This window comes from Phyllostomus hastatus, unplaced genomic scaffold (assembly GCF_019186645.2).
Source record: "Phyllostomus hastatus isolate PE091 unplaced genomic scaffold, TTU_PhHast_1.1 phas_scaffold_182, whole genome shotgun sequence".
NCBI lineage: Eukaryota > Metazoa > Chordata > Mammalia > Chiroptera > Phyllostomidae > Phyllostomus > Phyllostomus hastatus.
In genome coordinates this window covers 8,642,727-8,668,338 of record NW_025334013.1, presented here as the reverse complement: position 1 = coordinate 8,668,338, position 25,612 = coordinate 8,642,727, and the positions used below count along the sequence as shown (strand labels likewise).

Genomic DNA, 25,612 nt, shown 5'->3' with positions numbered 1-25,612 from the left:
CTGGTTCACCCCGAGTGAGACTATCGTCTGTGTCCCCTGCAGACCTGTCCATCCAAGGCCGAGGTTCCCCAGCAGTGTTCCCCCACGGACAGCACCTGCATCGCTGGGGGCTAGTGAGGAATGCAGATTCTCAGGCCTTGCCCCAGGCCTCCTGAATCAGAAATTCCGGGGCAGCGTCCAGTGACCTGCTCCCACAAGCCCCCCCTCCAGGAGCTGCTGAGACGTGCTGACGTGTCAGACCCGCTCACGCGGGCCTTCGAAAAGCCGTCCTCCCCTTTCGTCGGGGATGACGCAGAAGTTCTGGGCAGAGGCATGGCGGTCACACAACACCATGGGTGTACTGAAGGCCACGGAACAGCACACTTGGAAATGGTTAACATCATTAAAAAAAATTCAATTATCCAGAAACTGCCCACAAAAGGTCACATATTGCATGACTCCATTTATCTAAAACACCCCGAAAGCAGAGTAGAAGCTGCCGGCGGTGGGGCGGGGGGGACAGGAGGGTGGGGAGGGGGCGACTGAGAACGGACATGAGGTCTTCTGGGGCGGGGCGCTGACGAGGGTTCGGAACTGAACAGAAGTGGCGGCCGCACAACCCTGTGGACGTACGTACTGCACACCACCGGGCTGTTCACCTTTAAATGGCTGATTCCATGGCACGTGAATTTCTGAGGCCAGACGTTAGGTCCGGGACAACTAGCGTTTACTGAGACGGCACGCCGAGGCAGCATGACACAGGGTCCTTTCCTCCTCACCCCAGCCCTGCGGCCGCATTGTCATCGTCATTCTCCACCCCACCCTGTGCCCCCCCCCCATAGATAGGGACCCAGGCCGTCAGACTCCAGAACCCACACTTTTAACCGATCACCATTATGCCCGGGACACCGGGTTATTTCTTTGTGCAGAGGACAGAAACGAGACATCAGCCAGAGCACCCCTCGGTCTACAAAGAAAAGCAGGTTCCTACTCACTCAACTCTTCCCTGCCCTGAAGGGAGGGAGGGGGGTGGACACTGGAGTCCCCAACTCCAGGCCTCCCAACATAAAGCCCCACGGGCCACCGGAAGCGGTTTGGATTTGGAGTGGCTTGTCAGCACGGAAAGATTCTTTAAATCATGATAGTAACAGCACCTCAAAATGTACTGAACATTTACTGTGTCTAAGTACTTTTTACACGAAGCTCATTGAATCCTCACAAAGTCTTTTTTAAAACATTTTTAAATTTATTTTTATTTTTAGACAGAGGGGAAGGGAGGGAGAAAGAGAGGGAGAAAAACATGGATGTGTGGTTGCCTGTTGTGGCCCACACTGGGGACCTGGCCCACCACGTAGGCCTGTGCCCCGACTGGGAACTGAACTGGTGACCCCTTGGTTCGCAGGCTGTAGCTCAAACCACTGAGCCACGCCAGCCAGGGCTGAATCCTCACAAAACCTTAGAAGTATTCTCCCCATTTGGAGAAATTAATCACTGGCCCAAGTCGGCGAGGCCATGAGAGCCAGCACTTGACCTCAGATCTGACCTTTAACACCAAGTGTCACATGTTTCCCCCTAGGAAATCTAGAAACTTGGAAGTGGTAAATATCCACATTTTTTAGTTCCTTGTGTCTTTTTAAAACGTTAACATGGGCCAGCGTTGTCATTTCTCTTTTTGCACTCACAGATCGGCATCGTTTTCTCCGTCTCTCCACGTCTTCCCCATCACCGCCATTTTTAATAGCCACGTGGTCCCCCCTGCGTGGATGTCCCGTAGTGTATTTCCTGGCCCTGGCATGGGACCTGTGGATGATTTCCCCAAGAAGACACTTCCACCGATGAAGAACGTTTGAATCAGGGCTCTGACACGGAGCCAAACCCCTCCCCACAGTAAGCAGCAACTTTGGAGGGGCGCTCCTCGTGGGAGGAAGACACGAGGCCTGGGCAGCAGCGTCGCTGATGCACATTTATTTCGGGTGCAGACTTCCGGGGAGAAAGTCCTTCCCTTTTATGTGCTGAAGACAAAGTCGAACGTCTGTTAGATTTGCCCAGCTCCGTCTGCAGAAGGATGAGCTCGATTCCTTGGCAATGAGGAGCAAATGTGCTCCGGAATCCCAGGTTACCTCCCTGCTTCCAGTTCTGAGGTTACCTACCAGGTAAATTGTGCTAAAAGCCAGCACTCCTGTGTCTCACCCACCACGGCATGGTGGTGAAGAATACAGACTCTGAAACAGGCTGCCCGGGTTCAAATCCTAGCACCACCACTCAGTGGCTGTGGATGGTGTTCTTCGCTCAGGATGAAAGAAGCCTGGGCCCCAGACCGTGTGGGACAAAGACCCTACCTTCCCCACCCAACACTTTAAACTGCAATTGTGACCTGAGTCTCTTAAGCCCTGGAGATGGAGTAGGGAGGGTGTGGTGGTGTTTGCACAGTCGTTAGCATACACCTGACTCAGTTTCCCCAAGTCACAGAACTGTTTTGAGTATCTATGAGTTAACAGATGCACAATGCCTAGAATAGTGCCTGCCACAATTGTGATGGAAATGTAAACTAATACTGTAAATAACTTGTAAGGACAGACCCTCTCACCAGCCAGGCCAGGACTGCCTCTGTTGAGACCACCCCAAGACAAGGGTGATGGGAAGGCTTGGGCGTCCTGCCCCCAATTCCAAGAACACTGACCCCATCAGGGACACTTCCCCACACACCCAGGGCTTTCGTCACTCGCCGGATATGTCTCTGCCTCCCAGGAATTTCCCTAAACTCTTTTTCAGTGTTTTCAGCCCGAAACCTTCTTGTAAAAACAGATTTGTCTGCTCCTGACCGTGAGAAGTTCCCAGGAACTGGGCAGCCTCGTCCCCGGCAGGAGCACACATGTGTTCTAGAGCTGCCAGCACATTTCCAACACGCGATGAGTCGGCACAAACACCCTCGGCCGAAGAGCACCGTTAACTCCGCCTCCGCTGGCTCAGCCAGGCCCGGTTCCATGGCCCCAGAGGGCACCGCTCAGTCCACGGCTCCCTCCGCCTCCAACCTCAAGACTGAGGACCAGTGATCCTTAAATTCAGAACTTGTACCCCCAGCTAATTACACGTTTATCTCTGCCATTTATCTGTACAAGGTTGCTCTGCTCATACCAATGAATCATGACTGGCCTGCCTGCCTCCCTTTTTATTTTTGCATGGACCCCTTTGAGAATCTGATGAAAGCTACTAACGCCCCACAGAACACTGCAGAGACAGAAGGTCTGCTCAAACTTCAGGTGCTTGTGGGTCCTTAAAGGCAATCTGGGGGCCCTGGTATGAGTTATCATGAGCTTAAAACTACCCAACAATTCCATAATGATCCTGACGACTGCAATATTTTATTGCTTTGATCATCAGGAGAACAGTTCAGAGCGGCACTTAGAAGCCTCAGTTTGCTGCGTCGAAAATTTCTGGAAGCGTGGTGACCTCCGAGAACAAGAGTTGCGGGGTGGGGGAGGGGCGTCGGCAGTGAGAGGGAAATGTATCTTTTCCATTGCACATCCTTTTCCATTGTTTTTGTTTTTTTTTTTACCATGTGTAGAATAGTTTCTAATACAACTAATTTTCTAATTAAACGAGAAGAGTTAATAAAAAGTTATCTGAGTAAAGAACTCTACGTAAATCCATCGTTGCTTCCAGTCCTGTGGCGCGGGGAAGGGGGAGGCCAGAGTCGGGCAGAGGTCAGCTCACTGCCCAGAGACTGGAACCCACATCAGCTGGGGAAGCCAAAGCATCGCTCAAGGGAAGATGGCAAGTCGTTTCCACTCTGTGTTCGAGGTAGGTCATTCAAGTTCCCAGCTGACGGGGAGGGTGCTGTGCATCTCCCATTAGGTCTCTACCCAGCAGCCTCGGCGCCGGGAGCAGGAACTGGCCGAGTCTTGTGATGGACCGGCAGGGGGCGCACACGGGCAAATCGACTCCCAGCGAGGCTGCAGGTCGTAAAGTCACGTAAATGCTAGGACAAGGCAGGGGTGGGTAGAGGGGAGGACACGCAGTGGAGGCTAAACAGTCCCCCTGCATGTACCCCCCCCAAAAAAAAAATTCAAAGAGAGCAGCTCTGCATGACTTCGGTCCAGTCCCGCGAATTGCCCTTCCCGTGGGTCGTCTGTAGGGGGACCGAGCCTGACACTTCCTGTGCCGCAGAGAGGAAGGAGTCCGCGAGGCCATTCGTGTGAAGCTCCTGGCTCCGTGCAAGGGGCTCAGCGAGAGTCCATGTCTTCCGCCCGCCCCTCCCTGGGTCATCGGAGTGAAACTTTCTGCACGTGGCCATTTTACAGCAAGACAAACATAGATACTCCATACAAACCCAGAAAGCCCACTCCCCGGTGTCTCTCCCTGAGGCAGGAAACACTTAGGTCCATCCTAAAACCCAAACACAAACGTTTACAGTGTCTTTGCCGAAACCAGAAACCCCCCAGGTGCCCTGCGGCCGGTGAAGGGGTAAGCACAGAGTGGCACCTCGTACCGTGGCGTCAAACACCACTCGGGGGACCTCAGGTGCAGGAGGAGGAGTCAAGGAAGCCAGGCTCGAAACGGCCTCACGCTGTATGTTTCCATTTACAGGACATCCTGGGAAAGGCAAAGCTGAATGGACAGCAAACATCAGGGGTTGCAAGGGACAGGGGTGGGGGAGGGGTCGACCACCCAGGGGGACCAGGAAGGAACTCGGGGGGCGGATGCAGCCTTTCTGTGCCTTGATCATGGTGGCGATCACAAAATTGCCTGTGTTTGTCAAACTCACAGAATGGCACATGAAAAAGGGTGAATTTTACAGTTTGTAAATTAATATACATATATATTCTCTAATTAAACATATACATTCATAATGCTGAGAGAGTGGTATCTTCTCTCAGGTTGCTATAGCAAAACACCCGAGACGGCTTAGGAGGGGCTTAGACAATAGACATTTATTTCTCCTGGCTCTGGAGGCCGGGAGCTCAAGGTCCAGGTGCCGGCGGATTCGGTGTCCGGGGGAGAGCCAGCTCCCTGGCTCGCTGGTGGCTCTCTTCTCACTGTGTCCTCAAACGACCTTTCCTTGGTGATCTCTCCTCCTCTCCTTTGAAGGGCACTAATCCCATTAGGACTGTCTCACTCCCGGACTGAATCTAAACCTAATCATCTAAAGCTAATCACCTCGCAAAGACCCCGCCTGGTACTTTACACTGGGGGTGAGGACTCCGACAGGGGAGTTTGAAGGAGGCAGACATTCAGCCCTAACAAGCTGTTTTTCACGGATGCAGGTGGCTCTGCTTTGCTCCTGTCTCAGCTTCCCAAGTCCAGGCAGGGAGCCGCAAAGTTAAAATCGTAAAGGAACCACCTGGACTAGTTTCAAAACCTTCCACAGTTCACAAAGCAACTCGCCTTGTAGTTAAGTCCTGGGGGACCCGCAATGTAAACAATATTCATTTAAGAAAATAAAAGATTTCATCCTATGGTAAAGACAATACTTGTGTAGTAACAAAAATTCATAAATCTAGAGTAACAGAAAAATTGAAGATCATCGAGTTACCCTGCCACCCACAACTACAGGTAACATCTCTGCTGCACAGACTTCCACATGTATTTTGTAAGCAAACATAACTTTTTTTACAAAAATGAGATCTTACTGCAATACGGTTTTGTGACCTAATCTTAAAGTTTCTGTTGTATAATGAACCATTTTCCACATCATCAGTATTCATCAAAACCATATTTTTTTAGCGGTTGAGGAATATTCTAGGATGTGGAGGCCCCATCATTTATATAATCAATCCTCTCCTGATGGACACATAGTTGGTCTCTATGTTACTGCTGTTAAGCAAAAATAACAGTATTGACGCTAACTCCTTACGTAATCGTGTTTCCTCCGCATAAATACCTGTTACTGAAACTGCTGCGGTTTTTCAAGCGACTTTTGTGGTGTATGTGCACTTGCAGACCGTCCCGTTCACACTCCTACCGTGAGCTCCTACAGGCACCTCATCCCAACATTAGCATTCTTTCTTAACTTAAAACTTTACAGCTTTTCCAAACATTTAAAATGCCAGGTGAAAAAGCCCTGGCTGGCGTAGCTCAGTGGATTGAGCGCAGACTGGGAACCAAAGTGTCCCAGGTTCAATTCCCAGACAGGGTACATGCCTGGGTTGCAGGCCATAACCCCCAGCAACCGCACATTGATGTTTCTCTCTCTCTCTGTCTATCTCCCTCCCTTCCCCTCTAAAAATAAACAAATAAAAAAATCTTAAAAAAAAATTCCAGGTGAAAACCGGTATTGTTTTATTTGGCATTTTTTTAATACAACGAGGTCGAATGTCATTTCTTTGTCCCGCACCCCGCCCCCCCCCATGTGTTTATTGGCTGACGGCGTTGCTTCTTTGCCCTGTTTCCACCCCCCCGCCCCCCCCCCCCCGCCGCCCACTAGGGCCCTCAGCCTCTCCGCGCTGATTGGAAAACCTCTCCTCTGTGCTCAGGAAACAGCCACTTGTCCACCGTGTGTTGCAAAGACTGCTCCAATGTATCTAAGCTCTAAGTTTTGCTCTAAGCAAAACTTAGCTCTAAGTTTGCTCTGAGTTTTTAAATTTATCAGTCATTTGCAATACTTTCTTTTATAATTTTACCTTTTCCTGATGTGCTTTGAACGCCCCTCCCTAAAAGGGGTTCTAGAGTCTTTGCAGTGGAGAGTGCTGGCAGACGCTGCTCGGCCCCAGTGACCGAGGCTAACGTCACCAAGAAGTCATGCTGACGTCACGTGCATCCGACATGAGGCAGCGAGGACACTGCACCTCTGCAGGGCTCTTCCCTGACACCCAGACCCCACGGCGTCTGAGCATGAGGGGACACCCCAGACCAGGCCACACTGGGGGGCACTCTACACAGTCCTGACCGGTCCTCTTCAAAACTCTCAAGGTCACGGAATTCAAGGACAGGCTGAGACACTGTCACAGACCAGCTGAGACGGAGAAGGCGTCACACCTGAAGGCAATGTGGGGTCTTGGATCGGATCCCGGAGCAGCGAGAAAACAGGTGAAATTCGGAGAAAGTCTGTGAATTTCTTAGTGACGGGTCTCCGCACTATTTTTGTGACTTTTCTATAAAGGCACATTTATTTCAAAATTAAAAGTTAGATTTTTTAAAAAGTTTTGACAAGGACACGGAACAGTCTGGGCAGAAAGGCAGAAGGAACAGAAGGAGGAAAGCCAGGCAAGTGCACGGCACATGGGTGGTGGGGAGCGAGGTGGAGGCAGGAAATGGTTCCTGGTCCCTGGTGACCACGGCATTGGGCGGGGCTAGGGGTGGGGGCAGCAGGGGTGGGTCTGCAAAGGTAAACTGAGTCTGACCTCGAAAAAGTCCCATCTCTGAGTGGGTCCGAAGGTTGTGGGTTATTGTTAAGCTGATTAAAAAGTCCAGTCTTCAGAGCTTTGAAAGCTAAGAACTTGGCCTACACTCAATCCCATAGGCAGTGGGGAAGAGGCAAAGATTTTCGCTCAGTGCGTGGTATGGCTATTGGCTTGTTATACTCCATGTTGGTTTCCTAATTTACTGACCCCTCCTCCCGCCCAGTGGGGTGTAAGCTCCGGGACAGCAGGACTATGTCTCCATTTAGGACTCCTTCCCCCAAACCCAGCACACCAGGCCTGTAGAGAGAACTCAGTTACTATCGCTGGAATGAATGAATCTCACTCCCCAAGTAACTTTTTTTTTAAGATTTTATTTATTTATTTTTAGAGAGGGAAGGGAGGGAGAAAGAGAGAGAGAGAAACATCAATGTGTGGTTGCTGGGGGCCATGGCCTGCAACCCAGGCATGTGCCCTGGCTGGGAATCGAACCTGCAACACTTTGGTTCACAGCCCGCGCTCAATCCACTGAGCTATGCCAGCCAGGTCCAAGTAACTTTTAAGGATAAATTATATCAATGGCTTTCCTCACCCCTGCCCTTCGCCTCTAATATCAGCCCGTGAATTAGGCTCCACTCCACCGCTGGGCCTTGGCACAGGCTGCTGCCCCTGCCACGGGCACCCTCTTCTGCTGCCCACCTGAGATTTCAGCTCAGACCTCACTCTTTCGGATAACCCTTCCTTGACCCTCCAAGTGTGAGTCACGCCTCCTCCTTCAGGCTCCAAGGCTTCCTCATCACAGTCAGCTGCACCCTCAAGGCCCCTTCACGGCAGTCTCCGCCCAGGACAGCCCGCCCACCTATGGCAGAAGCTGGCCCCCTGTAGTTCACCTTGGGCTCAGCATCCAGCACACAGTTCGTGCGAGCGCATTTGTTTAGAGTGGCAGCCTGTGGACAGCCCGAGATGCCTTCGCCGACAGAGATAATTTGCATGTGTCACGGTTTGAAAACAGTTACCCAAAGGCAACAGTTACCCAAAAAACAGTTACCCTACCCAAAGGTAGCAGTTACATAACTGCTACCCTGCGTACGGCAGCTAATACAGCTGTAATACTTGGGGTCTGAGAGTGTGTTTTCTGTTTTATCACATCCTGCCTCCCCCTGTCCCAAGTATCAACAAAGCACGCCCACACCCTGACGAACACGAGCTTGGTCAGTGGGTGTGGGGACATGCAGGACAAGGCAGAAGTAAGTACTGGTAACTTCTTCTTTCTCTCTCTCTCTCTACTGCCCCCCCCCGCCCCCCCATCAGACCAGATATAAAGAGACCAAGTGGCAAAGACGAAAATCCACCAGGAATTAGGACCGCCTGGTTCTACATCAGGAACAGAGGAAACAGCTTCTGGAGACACCCAGAACTGTGTACCCTATGAATCCACGGTCTTCCTAAAAGGCACTTGCATTCTGCTCAACCCAGACCCGCTGGGACTTGCTGGGGGAGCGTGAGCCCCTTGCCTCCAGGATGCTTCCATGAGTGAGGCTCTGGGGACATTACAAGAAAAAAGGAAGAAGAGATGCCAAAACGGGCTTTCTAGCCCTACGATGGGCTTTAAATGCTGGCATGGAACACAGGAATGTTCAGTGCACTGTGGCAATGTAAACCGGGCTGCTGGCACGGAAGTCACGGGCTCTCTGACAAACGTTCATTCCTGGGGCACGTACCGGTGTAGCCCGCAGGGGGCGCTGGCTGCACGGTGAGCACGCGGTGCGGCCCCACAGCTCTCTGTCCGACACGGACTTTACAGCCTCTTTGGGAGAGGCGTCAAGGGCCTACCTTTGGAGACCCTCGTCGTTGGGAAGTCTGGGAGCCCACCTGCCCCGCACAGGACCTGGCCTCTGTTTTCTGGCCCCCGTTGCTGCTTCTACGAATTGAGACGTCTAGACTAGCGGCGGTTTCCAACTCACTGCTCTGTTTCTAACGCGCAGATTCTTCTTAAAAAGATCTTTCACACCCCCGACATCTGGAACGTCTGTGAGCAGAGCGTCCTTCCAGCTGGCCCTGCCTCTGCAAACCCTCCCATGCTTCCGGGGCCCGTCCGAGGAACCCCCAAGTTCCCCAGGATCACAGAATAGAAACCAGGGGAACGGAACAGTGCCACTTAAGGTTCCTACCACACTGTTAGAGATATACAGGGGTGGGCAAAAGTTTGTTTACGGTTGTAATGCAAATTATGATACAAGCCCTGGCTGGCGTAGCTCAGTGGATTGAGCGCGGGCTGCGAACCAAAGTGTCGCAGGTTCGATTCCCAGTCAGGCCACATACCTGGGTTGCAGGCCACGGCCCCCAGCAACCGCACATTGGTGTTTCTCTCTCTCTCTCTTTCTCCCTCCCTTCCCTCTCTAAAAATAAATAAATAAAATCTTTATATTAAAAAAACAAATTATGATACAAGAATTAATAACAATCCAAGAATGAACTCTGTTTCACGTACTCCTGACTGGAAAGCTACTTTTGCCCACCCCTGTATTTATCTGGTCACTGGTGCAGAGCCACAGACACACAACTGAGATGACAGGTTTTTCTTTTTAGAGATTTTATTTATTTTTAGAGAGAGCGGGAGGGAGGGAGAAGGAGAGGGAAAGAAACATCAATGTGTGAGAGACATTGACTGGCTGCCTCTCACATGCCCCCATCTGGGCAGCTGGCCTATTACCCAGGCATATGTGCCCTGACTGGGAATCGAACCGGCCGCCTGTTGGTTTACGATGGGACGGCCCTCAACCCACTGGGCAACACCGGTCAGGGCTGAGATGACAGTTTTACTAGCGTTCTCCTCCCAGGGCAGAAAATGCCCTTTGTATTCAAGTCTGCTTTCCTCTGTTTCACTTGCAGAAAGCCAGGGGAAGGCCACTTACCGGAACTGATTTAAAAACTCACCAGGAAGTCACTGCCCCCGGTCTGTAAACATTAGCTCAGGAAACCTCCCAGACTGCTTCTAGTGTGGACAATTTATACATGGCATGAACCAAGCTGGGACCCATTAGGGGATGAGAGATGCCAGGAGACCCTGTCCCCAAGGGGTGGTGACTGACCTCACCACCTAAGCAGGTAACAAATTCTCTGCCAGGCGTCACCACTGAAACGCCTGTTCTCTAAGAGGCAGGGTTTGCAGATGAGTGAGTCACACACTGATTTTTCCAGTGATCCACACTGGACCCCCAATGCCTAACCCCGGGGGGATTTTAGGCAAGGGATGAAGACAACTGGGTGAGCATACTGGACTGGGTTAATACCACATAGCACCCCAGCTGGTGGGGCTCAGGGGACTGAGTGCTGGCCTGCGAACCAAGGGTCGCTGGTTCGATTCCCAGTCAGGGCACATGCCTGGGTTGCAGGTCGGTCCCCAGTAGGGGGTGTGTGAGAGGCAACCACACATGGATGTTTCTCTCCTCCACCCTTCCCCTCTGTCTAAAAATAAGTAAATAAAATCTTAAAAAAAAACAACATAGCAAAAACTCAGAAAAAAACAATGCGTTCTTCCTCCGTCTGCGTAATCTCTGGGTCATGCCCATCCCACCCCAGGGGCTGACCTCCACCAACGCTAAGAGGCTCCCTGAGAACCAGTTTTGCTTTAGATTTTACCCACACAGCCCTTTTCCAAGAACCCATGGCTTCCTAAATCCCCGCGGCGGTGGATAATTTGCATAGCTTTACAGGATTCTGGCCACGAGAGAGCTCTGAGGGAGCCAGCACAAACAGCTGGCCTGAATACCTTCCAGCCGTCAGATGGGAGGCACAGATGAGACCGGCAGGCTGGATCCGGCGTGAGAAACTGTCACCCAGGGAAAACACACGTCCCGGCCACGGACTGGAAAACCGGGATGCATGACACATCAGGGCGAGCAAACAAGCAAACAAAACCCCACACGTCAACAGGGGCTGCCGGCCTGTTGTGATGGCTTCCTCCCGAGTTTTCTACCGTGGATGTGAACGTCTTTTGTAATCTAGGGGCGCAAACAACTTTACAGCCTGTCCGTCAGAGGCGCATCAGGAAGTAGGGTTAGAGGGTGGCACGTGAGTTTCATTGCAAGCTTACCCACCCCCCAACCCACCCCCCTGGGGGGAATGCCAGTCTGAACGGCCAGAAACGGAAAACGCCCAGATATGCAGTCTACTCCACGTGTACCCCTCTTCTTCCAGGGGCCTCAGCATCTACTCCTTCCCGATGTGTACTGTGGGTGCCTCCGAGGCCCCTGGTGGTGTGGCGTGCAGGCGGAGCAAGGGGCTCTTGGAGGGGGAGAACGCCCTGGGTTTTTGTTTTCTTGTTCCAAGAATCATCCTCAAAATCACTCAAGACAGAATGGGGGAGCCTGGGGTCTGGTCCTGGCTCGGATCTCAGGCAAGCCCTGGGCCTCGGTTTCCCCATGTTTCAAGTAAGCAGACTGAACGTCTTGATGGCGAAGGTCCCTTTCTGGCTCCGCCCACTAAGAGCTAAAGGGGCCGGCATTCAGGTTTAAGAGCTGCTAATTCAGACAAATCTGGGGCAAGGGAGAATGAGGAGACTCTCGGCTGCTCGGACCAAGCAAACAACACTGAACAGGAGGCAGGGCCAACCCAGCAACCGCTGGCACTGGGAGGGCAGGGGGGAGTGGAGAACCAGCCTGAGGCCTCTGTGGAGACCCTGGGAGAGCAGAGTCTCCGAGGCTTGTGTCTCGGGGCTGCCCCAGGAGAGGCAGGGCAGTCTGGCCTGAAGCAGGCAACACCACACAAGTGACCTGTTTCTTTGGGGAGCCGGAGCTCCCAGGAGGGGCAGCCAGTGTGCCAAGGCTCAGCTCGGGAGAAGGGAGGAAGGAAACACTGCCAGGCGAAGCCAGGCCGCCCTTCCAGGCTGGGGAGGAGCAAGGCTCTAGGAAGGGGCCAGCAAGGCTGAGATGTTGACAACCACCCGGACTGAACGGGGGCCCCAAACAAGTCTCTGGCCCGAAGGCAGCCAGGCCTCCTGGGATAATGCGGAGGACCTTAGAAGGGGCAGGAAGGCTGGGTGCTGGGCCTGCGTGCGTGGCTGGACCGTGAGTGGCCCGCCGCCGAGCCAAGGGAGACACAGCATGAAGAAGTACACTCTCACAGCCGTCGATGGCGAGGACTCCTCCAGGCTGCAGAGCCGACACGATGAAAGTGAAAGCAAAAGCCAGTATCCAGAGCAGACCCTTCACCACGCCCCCCATCAGAAGGCGGCTGGGCTTCTGGAACATTCCGGGCACGTAGGGAGAAGACTCTTCTCAGTCCCTCGAATTCTACCTTCATTTGGAGCCGGGGAAAGAGAAGCTCAGAGCCGAGGCTCCTCACGCTCCGGTCTCTTCCAGCCGGAGAGTTTTGAGGGTTTATCGTCAGCCCCGCTGAGGGAGGGAAGAACGTTTACCAGAACTATGCCCTTAGTAAGACAGGAACCCCCCACAAAGTGGGCTGCCCAGAGCCAATGCCAGCAGCACACAGGCTGCTGGCTCCGCCTCCAGCCCTGCCTCCAGCCCTGCCTCCAGCCCTGCCTCCAGCCCTGCCTGTCCTCACACAGACAGGGGAACTCCTGGATCCCGTGACTTCTGCCGCCAGAGAGCCGGAGGGCCACAGCTGGAGGGGCTGTGGCCCTGCCAAGGTGCCAGAGGCTCACCGCCTCTCCCGGGCAGAAGACAAGCTGGCAGTTTGGGCCTCGTGCGCAGTGCGCGTAGTGGTCTACCCTTGACCAGCGGTCATGTGGTAAAACCACGTGTTAATTTCTGCCCCCTGCGTGGTGCTTCAGTCCCCTCCCCCTTGGTCACCGCCACTGCCTCCAACCTGCAGGGCAGCCTTCTCTCTCCCAGCGGCCTTCTCCAAACTTCCATCCAACATGCAGCTGGAGTTATCTTCCCGACACGTCAACAGGACCCAATGACTCCCCTGCTTAAACAGCCTGAGTGGAATGTGTATCTTCCTTGATGCGTGCACACAGGGCACTGAGAACGCGACCTGGGGCGCAGGAGGCACCCAGTTGGCGTGTGTTGAACGGTTCCAGGGTATCTACACGACGAAGTCCCACGTGCAGTGACCTGGCCTCGCCTACCCAGCCCGGCTCACTCCAGACCCTGCACTCCCTCTACCTCCCCATTCGTCACTACCTGAGCACACCCCACGACCTCCGTACCTCCATGCCTTTGCTTATGCTGTTCCATCTGCTCAGACACCCTTCCCCCTGTCCCCCTCCCCTGAGTGATCCCAACTCTCTGTGGGGTGAGCAGTCTAACATTCTTCCCTTAGCAGGAATTTTTTAAAAAGATTTTATTTACTCTTAGAGAAAAGGTGAGGGAGGGAGAAAGAGAGGGAGAGAAACATTGATGTGAGGGTGAAACATCAGTCGGTTACCTCCCACGCGCTTCCAACCAGGGACCTGGCCCGCCACTCAGGCGTGTGCCCTGACTGGGAATCGAACCGGCGACCTTACAGTTTGCAGGATGACGCCCCAACCCACTGAGCCACACCAGTCAGAGCCTTGGCAGGTCTTCTTGTCATGCTTCAGCCTGGGTTATTTTCTTTCTTCTGTTATCCTCCAAGCCTAGTAACATAACTTCCCAGAGTACTTGCTGGGTGCTAGGCATGGATGTCCTATTCCCATTTTACAGATGAAGAAACCAAGGCTCAGAGAGGCGAAGTGACTGCCCACCGTGGGTCATGGAGAAACTCCTGGGCCTGGTTGGCCTGGCTCTATCGCCACCTCGCTGGGACACTCGTCATTTACTACTCACTAGGCTGGGAACTGTGTGAGGCCCACTGGCCCCATGCGTCCCTGGGAGGTTGGAAATCATGGAGTCACAGTGAGCTCAGGAGTCGTGAGAAACAGAGGCACCGCCAGCCTCTTCCCTTCTCTCTCGTCTGCCTTTCTTCCCAATCTGAGTGAGTGGTGCCTCCGGCAAGCGGTAGAGAGGTATCTGGAGGGAAAGGGGCTCCCTCCCATTTCTGTTTGGCCCTATCAATGTAGGATGAAACCCTATGTGACAAGTCTCCAAAGGGTCAAAGTAGCTCACAGGTCCCAGAGCCGACTTCTCACTAAGGAAGCTTTGGAAAAGCAAAAGCCAGGGCCACCCTATAGGGCAATCACCCTCCTGCAGCCCGCCTGGGCCGGCTGCGGCCCCGCCCACTCCCCTTCGGCCCCGCCCACCTCGGCCTGGGTTCCCAGCGCCGGGACCACCGGCGTGGCTCGAAGGACCTGGCACAGGTCACACCGGCTCTTCCGTGAGTGCGTGCGCTGCACAGGTGCCCCAAGGCTGTTTCCGGCCAGGGAGTGCCCGGGCGGGGGTAGGGAAACCTAGGGACACCCAGGCTTACAGTTCCCTCGCCCCTCGGTTAGGAAAGATTTCTTTCTGAAATTAACCACCGCTCTCAACAGGTGGGGCACTCGGAGGCCGCACACCTCCGTTCAGGGCACAGACTACGGATGCGATTTGGGTCCCAAGGACTTGCTGTGTGCCCGGCACGAGTGCCCACCTCACCCCAGCAGGTCATCGGCCGCACTGGACAGCGTTTTCGGTGAAGAAACTGAGCTTCACCCCACTTTGCCCACACCCTCTCCCTCGCCCTGTTGCTTCTAGCACACAACCCACACATACACGCACGCAAAAAAAAGGCCTCGGTTTCCAGAAAGCAGTAAGGGACGGGAGGGGGGAGAGCTTGTGGGCAGCACCGAAGCGGTTTCCAGGGACCTACCGGGAAATTCTGCTCTGAGCACCGGGGGAAGGCGCCCCTTTGTCGAGGCCAAGGGTTCAAAACCCGCCGGGCGCCTGGATGGCACTAGCCCCCGCCAACAGGGGGCCCTGGAGGCCGCTGCCTTCCCCTGGCAGAGGCCAGCTGGCCCCAGCGCGGTGCCCTGGGGGCGAGGGTGTCCTGCGCTGGAAGGGCGCTGCCCTGGGGGGTGCGAGTGCGAAGTCCTTCCGGCGCCCGACCCGGGGCAGAAAGCTCTCGGACGGACGGACAGACCGAGACTGCCCCTGACTCCCTCCCTGGGGAACCAACAATCACTCCTCGAAGCGCTGAGGCGGCGGCGGCGACGCAGACTCACCCGGGTGGCGAGTCCAGCTCGGTCTCTGTCAGGCGGTGGGGCGGCTGGGGGCTCCACGACCCCGCCCCCCCCACCCCGGGCTGCCTCCTCCAGGGGGCTGGGATCCCGGGGCTGGGGGTTCCGGAGAGTCTCGGTCAAGGGAGGCGGTGACGGACAGGGCGCACCTCTCTCTCGGGGACCTGGATGGGGACGCAGGAAGCGCGGCCTCTGAGCGCCGGCGTGCAGGAGGAAGGGACGGCGAGAGGCAGAGGGCGGTGCCGAGGGGGAGAGGCCTCCAGCCGGGAGAGGCGCCGCCCACCAGCCGACCCTCCCTCCCAGCCCACCGCGCCACGCCACTCGGAGGCCCTGGGGCGGGCGCCCACTCCCTCGCGTCGGCTGGGAGAGTGCTGGGGTGGGAGTGGGGAAGCGCTGGGCCCGAGTCCTCCCTCTAACCCAGTTATAACCAGTCCCGAGGTGGGGAGAAGGACGGGCTCCAGGGCCTGTTGGGTGGGGGGACGGGTCTTTGTGGGTTAAGTGGAGGGGGGAGACACCCCCACCCCTTGCTCCACTCTGAGCTCCAGCGCTTAGACACTGCGCGGCGACCGTCCGCCTGGCTCCTTTACCTGGCCCCAAACTCACCTGGCGGCTCGGTGCGCCAGCTTTTTTCCTGGCTCTTCCTGGGGAGGCGGCTGCCTCCCTCTCTCGCTCGTGGGGGCGGGAGTGGGGTTCGGGGAGCTGGGGCCCGCCTGCGCCGCCCAAGGTTGTGCCCTGCGAGGTGACTGACGGGCGGAGGCTTGGAGAGCGAGTCAGCTCCTGCCCCCTCCGCCCGGCTCCCCTCCCCCTCTCGAGCGCTCTGAACGCCCTCAGGGTCGCACACCCCGGCCTCCGCCAGGGCGGAACCCATTTAGGGTGCCGGTGCCAGCGAACGGGATTGGGGCGCGCAGGCCGGGGAGTCTCCTCTGCCGGAGGCCCATTCCCAACTTTGCAGAGAACTTTCCCAACGAAGTGCCGATCGCTGTCCTCCTGCCTACCCGGCGGCGGCGGCGGGCGGCTGCCCCGCCTCCGCTCGGAGCCCCGCGCCGCTGCCCGAGGCCTGGCTGGGGGGAGTGTGAACTCGAGCTCCACAAGGGGCGCCTCTTACCTGCCGCTCTGCCTCGGGCCCCTGCCTGGAGGTTTGCTCTGGAACCGCGCCGGCCTGGCGTCCAAACCAGGTGGGTTGGTCTCAGCCAAAGCGGCGAAAATCTAGGTTCTAAAGAGAGGGAGAAAGTCGCCCGCCTCCTCTCTCCACCTCAGCCTGTTTGAATTCCAAGAGAGGTCAGGCCAGGGTCCCCTTCTCTGGTGAGTGTCCAGTCCTTTGAAGTTCAGACTCTTAGAACAGCCAATGGGCGGCTGGCTGAGAGTCAGAGGATGGAGCTGAGGACAGAAGGCGCCTCCTGCTGGGAATCTACCCACCTCGGGACAGAAATGAAGACACCCAGGCCCTGGCTGGCGTAGCTCAGTGGATTGAGCGTGGGCTGCGAACCAAAGCGTTGCAGGTTCAACTCCCAGTCAGGGTACATGCCTGGGTTGCAGGCCATGACCCCCAGCAACCACACATTGATGTTTCTCTCTCTCTCTCTTTCTCCCTCCATTCCCTCTCTAAAAATAATAACTAAATAAAATCTTTAAAAAAAAAGAGGTGGAATTGCAACCAAGTTCACTTCCCAGCTGCTGAGCTCGTGGGCACACATGGTCTCCGTGTGGGTGTGCATACCCACAGAGTTGTCACTGGTGGGTTTTTCTGTTTCCTGTTTGTTGTTTTTTTTTCTGTAACAGGTCAACAGGACCCTGGTGTCCAGGAAAAGGCAAATTTGGGGCTGTCTTGTGATTGGAGGATGGAGAGGGCATTTGGGTCCACTTCCCTTGCCCTATCTCATTTAATCCCCACCGTAACCCACGAGACACGGGTGTTGCTTACATCTACTCTACAGGGCAGAAGGCCGAGACTTGAAGAAGTGAGGTCATTTGCCCAAGGTCACACAGCTGGGAAGCAACAGCAGTCAGGCCCCAGCTGGCTGGCTCTAGAATAATCCCTTGTCAATGTGCACACGCTCTCTACCTTGGGACAAGCCCCCCGCCCCAACCCCCCCACCCCTTCCTGTCTGCCAGTCTGGAAGTCACCCTTGTTCCTGTCTCTGCCCAGTGATGTCATTCTTTACAAGTCTGACCCCTGTTCTCCTTGAGGACAGGGATTCCTGGGCCCCTGTGACTGTGTCTGGATCCCCGCAGGTGTTTAATGTATTTGTTGAATGGATGAAAGCCCCAAATAATAACGCGATTTTAGTGACTGGGGAGACCCTGTCAGGTAAAAAGGTGAATGTGATACCATGCTCTGGGCTGAGGTCTGTGCACACCCATCGTGAAGTTCAGACAATGAATTTGGGAACCTTCTGGGCTCCACAGGAAGGCTGGGAAACAGTCACCAGCTCTCAGATAAGCCTGGAATCCGGTTTTCATGTCGCTCTGCAAGATCAGCTTCCGAGAGGCCTGGACGGGGGATGATCCCTTCAGACAGTTGCTCCTGCTCCTGCTCCTGCTCCTGCTCCTGCCTGGGGGGCCAAGGGCCTCAGTACTTTTCCACACCAGGCTCCGAGTCCAGATCTGCTCCGCTTTGCGGCAAACCCGACAGGGCAGGTCCCGTCTATCTCAGAAAACCATCTTCAGAGCGTTCCTTTGAGGCCGGCTTACCCTGGCCAATCTGCGGAGAGGCTGGAGACGTTCTCGGGCAAAGCTGAGCCCCAGGCAAAGCTGAGAAGCTGGGAAAGGAGACGGTTTCTGTTTGTCATTCTGCCCTTCAGTGCCCTCTCCCTCCACGTGGTTCGTTCCTCTGAATCTTCCCAGGTCCTCTGTGCCCCGCTGATGACCCTGAATGAATGTACCTGCCAACTTATCCCACGAAGTGTGGGCTGACGAGGGCCTGAGATACAGGCTTGAGAAAGGAGCCAAAGAAAGAAATCTCAAATGGTGGAATTTCTGTTACCCATGACCATAATAAGCAGTGGGGAAGGTGACAGTTACCACCATATACTGGGCCCCATGTTTTTTTGCCTGCTCTGCATACATTGTGTTATTTAATCCTCACAATAGCCTTAGAAGGAATATTCTATTGTTCCAGTTTTCCAGGTGAGGCTAACTAGAACTCAGAGAAATTATGTATTTGTATCTTCTAGCACGTGGTAGAGCCAGAATTTGAACTGAGGTTAACCATTGCTCTTAATCACTGTGCTGGGAACCCCATGTGGTCGACAGAATCATGGTCTCAAAAGATGACTGCATCTCATGGCCTGCTGTGGTCTCTCCTCTGTAACTGGGCTCTGTGGCCTAGCACCCTCATTCCCGCCACCCCGATCATGGGCAGAGGCCTGAGAGGGGTCACCACCGAGGTTTCCACTGGTCCACAGCAAGAACATGGCAGCCATCCCCCTCCAGCCTCTGGGCTCAGGCCACCCATGACTATGACATGCACGCTGCCTGGGGTCCCCTTCTGGGAACAGCTCCTGTGGAGGTGCCAAGCACCTTGGGGAAGCCATCCCCCAGTACCCTGGTCTCCCCAAGGCCAACCCAGGTCCCTGGTGGGCGAGCTTCCTTTTTGGGAAGTCCACTGTCCCGTTCACGGCCACTGTGTTGGAGTCCCCAGAACACGCAGAATCTCCCCAGGCCTCCAGCAGCATGATCACCTGTGACCTGGCTCGGGCAGCCACCAGGAAGCAGCCTGGTGGCCAGCCAAGCAAAGCCAACGCCAGCCCCATCCTGAGCAGCCACCACCAGCCACCAGACTTCCAGGCACTAGGCCCTTTCGAGTCCCCTGCCCCGCCCCTCCTCCTCTACTCCTTCCCCCACTCCTCGCCTCACCCCACAGGCGAGGCAGGCTGCAGCAAGCAAAAGCAGGGGGCTCTTTTATACCAAAACAGCAAAACACCAAAGAGAGTGGGGAGAGCCCCACTCTTCACTGCCCAAGCCACACAGAAGCTTCCTGATGCCCCATAACCTGTGCCTCACACCAAGTGGGAAATAAACCACAAGCAGCCAGCATCGAAACAAACAAGCAAACGAAACCAAAGATGCTCACATGCTAATCCCCAGAACCCACAAATACGTTGTTCTCTTACATGGCAGAAGGGACTTTGCAGATAGGATGACGTTCAGGGTCTTGAGATAGGCAGATCATCCTGAATTATTCCGCCGGACCTCATATACTCACAGGGGTTCTTATAGGAGGGAGGCAGGAGGATCAGAGGCGGAGAAGGAGATGTGAGCGATGAAGCAGAGGTCAGAGCCATGCGAAGGCTGGAGGGAGCCACAAGCCAAGGAGCGTGGGCCACTTCTAGAAGCTGGAAAGGTCAGGAACAGATCCTCCCTTAGACCCCCCAGAAGGAGCATACCTCTGCTGACACCTTAGTTGGAGCCTAGTGAGATCGATTCTGGACTTCTGACCTCCAGAACTGTAAGACAGTCAATCTGTGCTGTTCTGAGCCATGAAGGTTGTGGCAATTTGTTATAGCAGCAACAGGAAACTAATACAGTCTGCAAACTCAGCCATGTAGGAAGATGTTTCCTTCACCTGCCTTTTCAGCTAACTGACCACCGTAAGGCTCTTCCCATAAGTGGCACCATGAATTATGGGTTTAGAAAGAAGGCAGGATTTTATCACATCTGTTTGGGTTTCTGAGTCCTCTGCCACTGACGAGCTGTGTGGCCTTGGGCAGATGTCTCCTCCTCTCTGAGCTTCTTTCCTCCTCTGTCCAACAGCAGTGCTAATGGTACCTACCTTGAAGGATCAATATGAGGATCAGGGGAACCAGAATGCGACCAAGTGCCTTGTAAATGGCCCAGTGTGACCTGAATGTGAGTCGTTCAGAGCATTAGCCCGTCCAGTTCTGAAAGTCTGGATTCTGTGAGGAAACAGTGCTCTTCTGAGCATTCGCTCTGCCTCAGTGGGCAGATGACTAATTTAAAATGTTGAACTGTCTCTAGTCAGTGACTAGACACCCATCTGTCATGAAGGGAAGCTGGAAAATCTACTTGCGGGAATATAACACCATGCAGGACTCATATATATGCTCAAGAACACATGTCAAGGATTTTTCATTGCCGATTACGGTGAAACACTGTAACCAACCTGAACGCCACCAATAGGAGAGGTGCTAAATAAATGATAGGGCAGGCCCCCGCCGGAATACTATGAGGTCATGAAAAAGGAGGCGGCACTATCTGACCAGGAAGAATAGCCAAGATGTATCACTTCCTGAGAAAGGCACTAGACCAAATGTGATGAAGCCACACAGTCAGCTTAAAAAAAAAAAAGATAGAGACATATGTATATTTGGTTATGCCTAGAAAGTGTGTGGGAGGAGTCAGGTCAAACTGTGGTTACCCTTAAAAATGAAGGAGGGGTGTGTGTGCATATGTGAATGTGTGTGTATGTGTTGGGGAAGGTTTCTTTTTTCTGATAAGAATGTGTTAAATCAATAAAAACTAAGAAAAAAAAGAGGCCAGGAGTCCCCCCGTATTGCCCACCAGGAGGGCACCCGCCTCTATCTGCCCCAGTGCTGTGGCCTTCCCCCACCTGCCACTCTTTCCTTTGGTCTGTGCTGAGCAGGTGACCCTTCCTCTTCCCTCTTACTCTTCACCGGGCTCATTTCTAAACCCTTGAGTCGCCGAGCAGCGTGTCTGCCGTGTGACTCGTGGCAAAGTCAGCAGTAAATCACACACGTCCACGTACTGGTAACCTGGCCTTCATCTGGAACAGCTCACATTAGTCACCGGGAAGGAATATGTCTCAGTGCAGGTATCATCACCTGTGATGCGTCGGCCCCACATCTCTGAGGGCTGAATCAGGTCTGTGTGTCAGGGAAACCGGGCTCATGTACTATAGTAACACTGGATAGCTGGACCATTTGTTTAAACAAAGCAATTTGCATCCCTTTCCTGAAAATTTTTCATTCAGGAAATATATCTCAGACTGCCGGCCAAGGTGGAGGCATAGGTAGACACGCTGTGCCTCCTCGCACAACCAAAAGAAAGACAACAAAAATTTTAAAAACAAAAAACAACCAGAACTGACAGAAAATCGAACTGTATGGAAGTCCAACAACCAAGGAGTTAAAGAGAAAACCTACAGGCAGCTGGGTGGAGAGGACTCATGGCAAGGTGGCGGCTGGTGGACTGGGCAGTCCCACATTCTTGTGAGGATAAACTGGGAGGAACAACTGGGAAGTGAGACAGACCCCACAACCCAGGGTTCCAGTGTGGGAAATAAAGCCTCAAAACCTCTGACTGAAAACACCTGAGGAACACCCAGCCTCACAGGAGAGTTCGTTGGAGAGACCCACAGGGTCCTAGAATGTACACAAGCCCACCCACCCGGGAATCAGCACCAGAAGGGCCCAGTTTGCTTGTGGGCAGTGGCAGAAGTGACTGAAAACCAGCAGAGAGCTGAGCAAGCGACCCTGTTCCCTCTCTGACCCCTCCCTCACGTACAGCATCACAGTGAAGTAACATGGGGTGCCCCACCCTGGCAAATACCTAAGGCCCCGCCCCTTACTAAATAACAGGTGTGCGAAGACAAAAAAAAAAAATGATCCAAATAAAAGAACAGATCAAAGCTCCAGAAAAAATACAACTAAGTGATGAAGAGTTAAAATACTGGTAATCAGGATGCTCACAGAACTGGTTGAGTATGGTCACACAACAGAGGAAAAAGTGAAGGCTATGAAAAGTGAAACAAAGGAAAATGTATAGGGAGCCAACAGAGATGGGAAGGAAACCAGGACTCAAATCAATGGTTTGGACCAGAAGGAAGAAATAAACATTCAACCAGAACAGAATGAAGAAAGGAGAATTCAAAAGAATGAGGAGAGGCTTAGGAACCTCCAGGACAACTTTAAACATTCCAACATCCAAATCATAGGGGTACCAGAAGGAGAAAGAGCAAGAAATGGAAAACTTATTTGAAAAAATAATGAAGGAGAACTTCTCCAATCTGGTGAAAGAAATAGACATGCAAGTCCAGAAGCTCAGAGAGTCCCAAAGAAGTTAGACTCAAGGAAGCACACTCCAAGGCACATCATAATTACATTACTCAAGATGAAAGATAAGGAAAGAGTCTTAAAAGCAGCAAGAGAGAAGGAGACCGTCACCTACAAAGGAGTTCCCATAAGACTATCAGCTGATTTCTCAAAAGAAATCTTGCAGGCAAGAAGGGGCTGGAAAGAAGTATTTAAAGTCATGAAAGGCAAGGACCTACATCCAAGATTACTGTATTCAGCAAAGCTATCACTTAGAATGGAAGGGCAGATAGAGTGTTTCCCAGATAAGGTCAAGTTAAAAAAGTTCATCATCATCAAGCCATTATTATACGAAATGTGTAAGGGACTTATTTAAGATAAAGAAGATCAAATATATGAATAGTAAAATGATAACAAACTCACAACTATCAACAACCGAACCTAAATAAAACAAAAACAAAAATGAACTAAGCAAACAACTAGAACAGGAACAGAATCACAGAAATGGAGATCACATGGAGGGTTATCAGTGGGAAAGGGGAATGGGGAAAAAAGTACAGGGAATAAGTAGCATAAATGGTAGGTAGGAAATAGACAGGGGGAGGTTAAGAATAGTGTAGGAAATGTAGAAGCCAAAGAACTTCTACATACGACCCTGGACGTGACCTAAGCGAGGGTGGGGGTGGGGGAATGCAGGTGGGAGGAGGTGTACAGGGTGGAGGGGAATCAAGGGGCAGAAATGGGACAACTGTAAGAGCATGATCAATAAAATATATTTTAAAAAAAGAAGTATATCTCTACCTGAGTTACCAATGTTACTGGGGCTGGGCTGATGAATCACACGGGCTAGGGTGGAGTTAGTAAGGGCCTCAGGGCTTTAGGACACGGTTCCTGAGACCCTGAGCCCAGCCGGCCGGCAGTTCTCCCTCCTTATCACCCCATGCTCCTTTGTGCCCCATCCTGCAAGTCCACCCTCTGGTCTCAGGATCAGTGCCATTCACCCAGCTACTTCCCCACGGCTGTCCCGCTCCCAAGCTCTCTCCCTTGAGTCCCTTCTCCACAGTGCGCGGTCAGCAGCGTGGGGCGGACCTGAGCGATGGCGGCTCCTCACTGCCCGCAGCACCCAGACCAGACCTCTCGACAAGGACAAGCCCTTGGCGATCAGGTGGGACCTTCTGATTCGATGTGCTCAGCCTCCTTATTCATCGCTCCCTCGGGCTCCGTGCTCTCTCTCTCTTCCCACAGGTCCCTTTCCCTCAGTGATGAAACCTTTCCAGAAGCTCCCAGTAAGCTTCCTTGAAAGTCGCTGGCCAGAGCTGAGTCACGTGCCCATCCCGAAATCCATCGGACTTCCACGGCTGAGCGGTCACGGAACGCGTCGCTTCTGCCCACACTCCGGACACAGCGCCCACCGGTGGACATTTTTGGAATGAACTTCGTAAATACATAAGGATTCCTCATGGCCAAATACTGAAAACAACCTGAATGTCCTTCAGTAGGTGAATGTTTAAACTGTGGTAGAGCCCTACCGTGGAGTTCTACACGGCGATAAAAAGGACCAAATTATGGCTGTATGTACTGACCTGGGTGGATCGCAAGGGGGTAATGCTGCGTGAAAAAAGCTGATCTCAAAAAGTTACATGTTGTAGGCTTCCATTTATATAATATTCTTGGAATTAGAGAGATGGAAAAGCATTGCCAGGGGTGGGGATGGGGGTGGTGGGGAGGGGTGGGGGGCTGCTACGCCGGAGAAGCATCAGGGTGCTTCGGGGGATGGAACAGTTCTGGATCTCGACTGAGGTGTTGGTTACACACACGCACACACACACGAGTGAACACATGTGCAACAGGAAACCTGAGCGAGCTCTGTGCCTTGTTTCAATGGCAGCTCCCTGGCTGGGGTGTTGTAGTTCAGTTATGCGAGGTGTTCCTGCTGGAGAAGGCTGGGTGGGGGACACGCAAGATCCCCTTGTAAGGGTTTTTTTGTTGTTGTTGTTGCAATTTTCTGTGAATCTATAATTATTTCAAAATAAAGATGTCAACCCAAAGAACACATCAATAAAATAAATACAAAGATGTGGAGGGAAGGACCTCACAAAACCTGTGCGGCACAGAAACGGTTAAACTGCCCAGATCTCCAGAGCAGGTGAGCGAGCCGGGCTGCATGCCTAAGCGAGCAGGAAGCATAACTTTTTCCATGACTCAGCCTAATTTATCTTCCGAGCCCCTGTTCTGCCAGGTGGCAGAAATGTTCTCCTCCCTTTTGCTGGGGTTGCATCTACATTCTGAAGCCTTACGTCCTGCCAAAGTCCCCCTAGGGGCACATCTGGTACAGGTGCCACCCATCCCAGTCCCCAGCCTGGCTGCTGGCTGCTGGCCCCTGCAAGTCCACGCTGAGCTGTCCCTCCCCCCTGACTCCCGCAACACGCTGAGCCCAAGGGAACCCTGGCAGAACAAATCCCTATCTGGCATTCTCTGATCCACAAGCTGTCTACAGATATGTTTTACTTGGTTCATTCAGGATTTTAAGAAATTAGTTGGCAATATTTGAAATGGGACTTTTTTTTTTTTTTTTACATAACTAGCTAGCTGGAGCAGATTGTTCTGGGCACACGTCCCAGTGGGTCAGTGATCTGCTGAACCGGCCTGGGTGGTGGCTGTCACTTTAGACCAGGCATGCCTCCATTGTGGGTTTGCCACAGTCCCCACCATTCCCTATTGTCCATCCGGCCTGGATTCACTCATTTGCAAAATCTGCCTGGCCCTGACTCTTTCCTACTTCTGTGTCACTTCTGGGTCCCAGGGGACCGTGTTCTGCCTGTCCCTTGCTGGGGTGCAGAAACCCACCTGCCTGGATGAATCGAATGGCTGTTCCTTCTGGGATCGGAATGATCCCGCACAGGGAGAGGACACCATGGGACACAGCCCAGGGCCGTTGTCCTCAGCTTCCCTTGTTTCCTTTCATACTCCCCTTCCCCCTCCTGATCTGGGAACTCTATTATAGCGTCTGAAGAGGGAGGGGGCCTTGGTAGCCCCGCACCTGTGTTGTCCCCACCCCCACCCCCAGTCTACTCTCTGGCCACACACACGGGGACTTTCAGTTTCCTTCGGCTTTCAAAAGCCAAAAGCCGGGGCTGTTTGCTTTTGCTTCTCTTTTTCGCTGTGCCATCCCTCTCTGCAGACACGTG

General features: G+C 53.5%; 1 protein-coding gene across 5 annotated transcripts in view; it reads right to left on the bottom strand.

Annotated features, from left to right (window-relative positions):
- TMEM51 (transmembrane protein 51) overlaps positions 1–16,708 on the bottom strand; it is a 50,362-nt gene extending 33,654 nt beyond the window's left edge. For 2 of the 5 annotated variants that reach the window (XM_045859021.1, XM_045859017.1), the window contains exons 1-2: positions 16,520–16,708; positions 15,400–15,578 (exon numbers count right to left, since the gene is read on the bottom strand). The gene's annotated coding sequence lies outside the window, so the exon portion shown is untranslated. Of the gene's footprint in view, positions 1–15,399; positions 15,636–16,017; positions 16,414–16,519 lie in introns of those variants that run through there. The other 3 variants (XM_045859018.1, XM_045859020.1, XM_045859019.1) reach the window with 3 other exon arrangements.
- Positions 16,709–25,612: the final 8,904 nt, after the last annotated feature.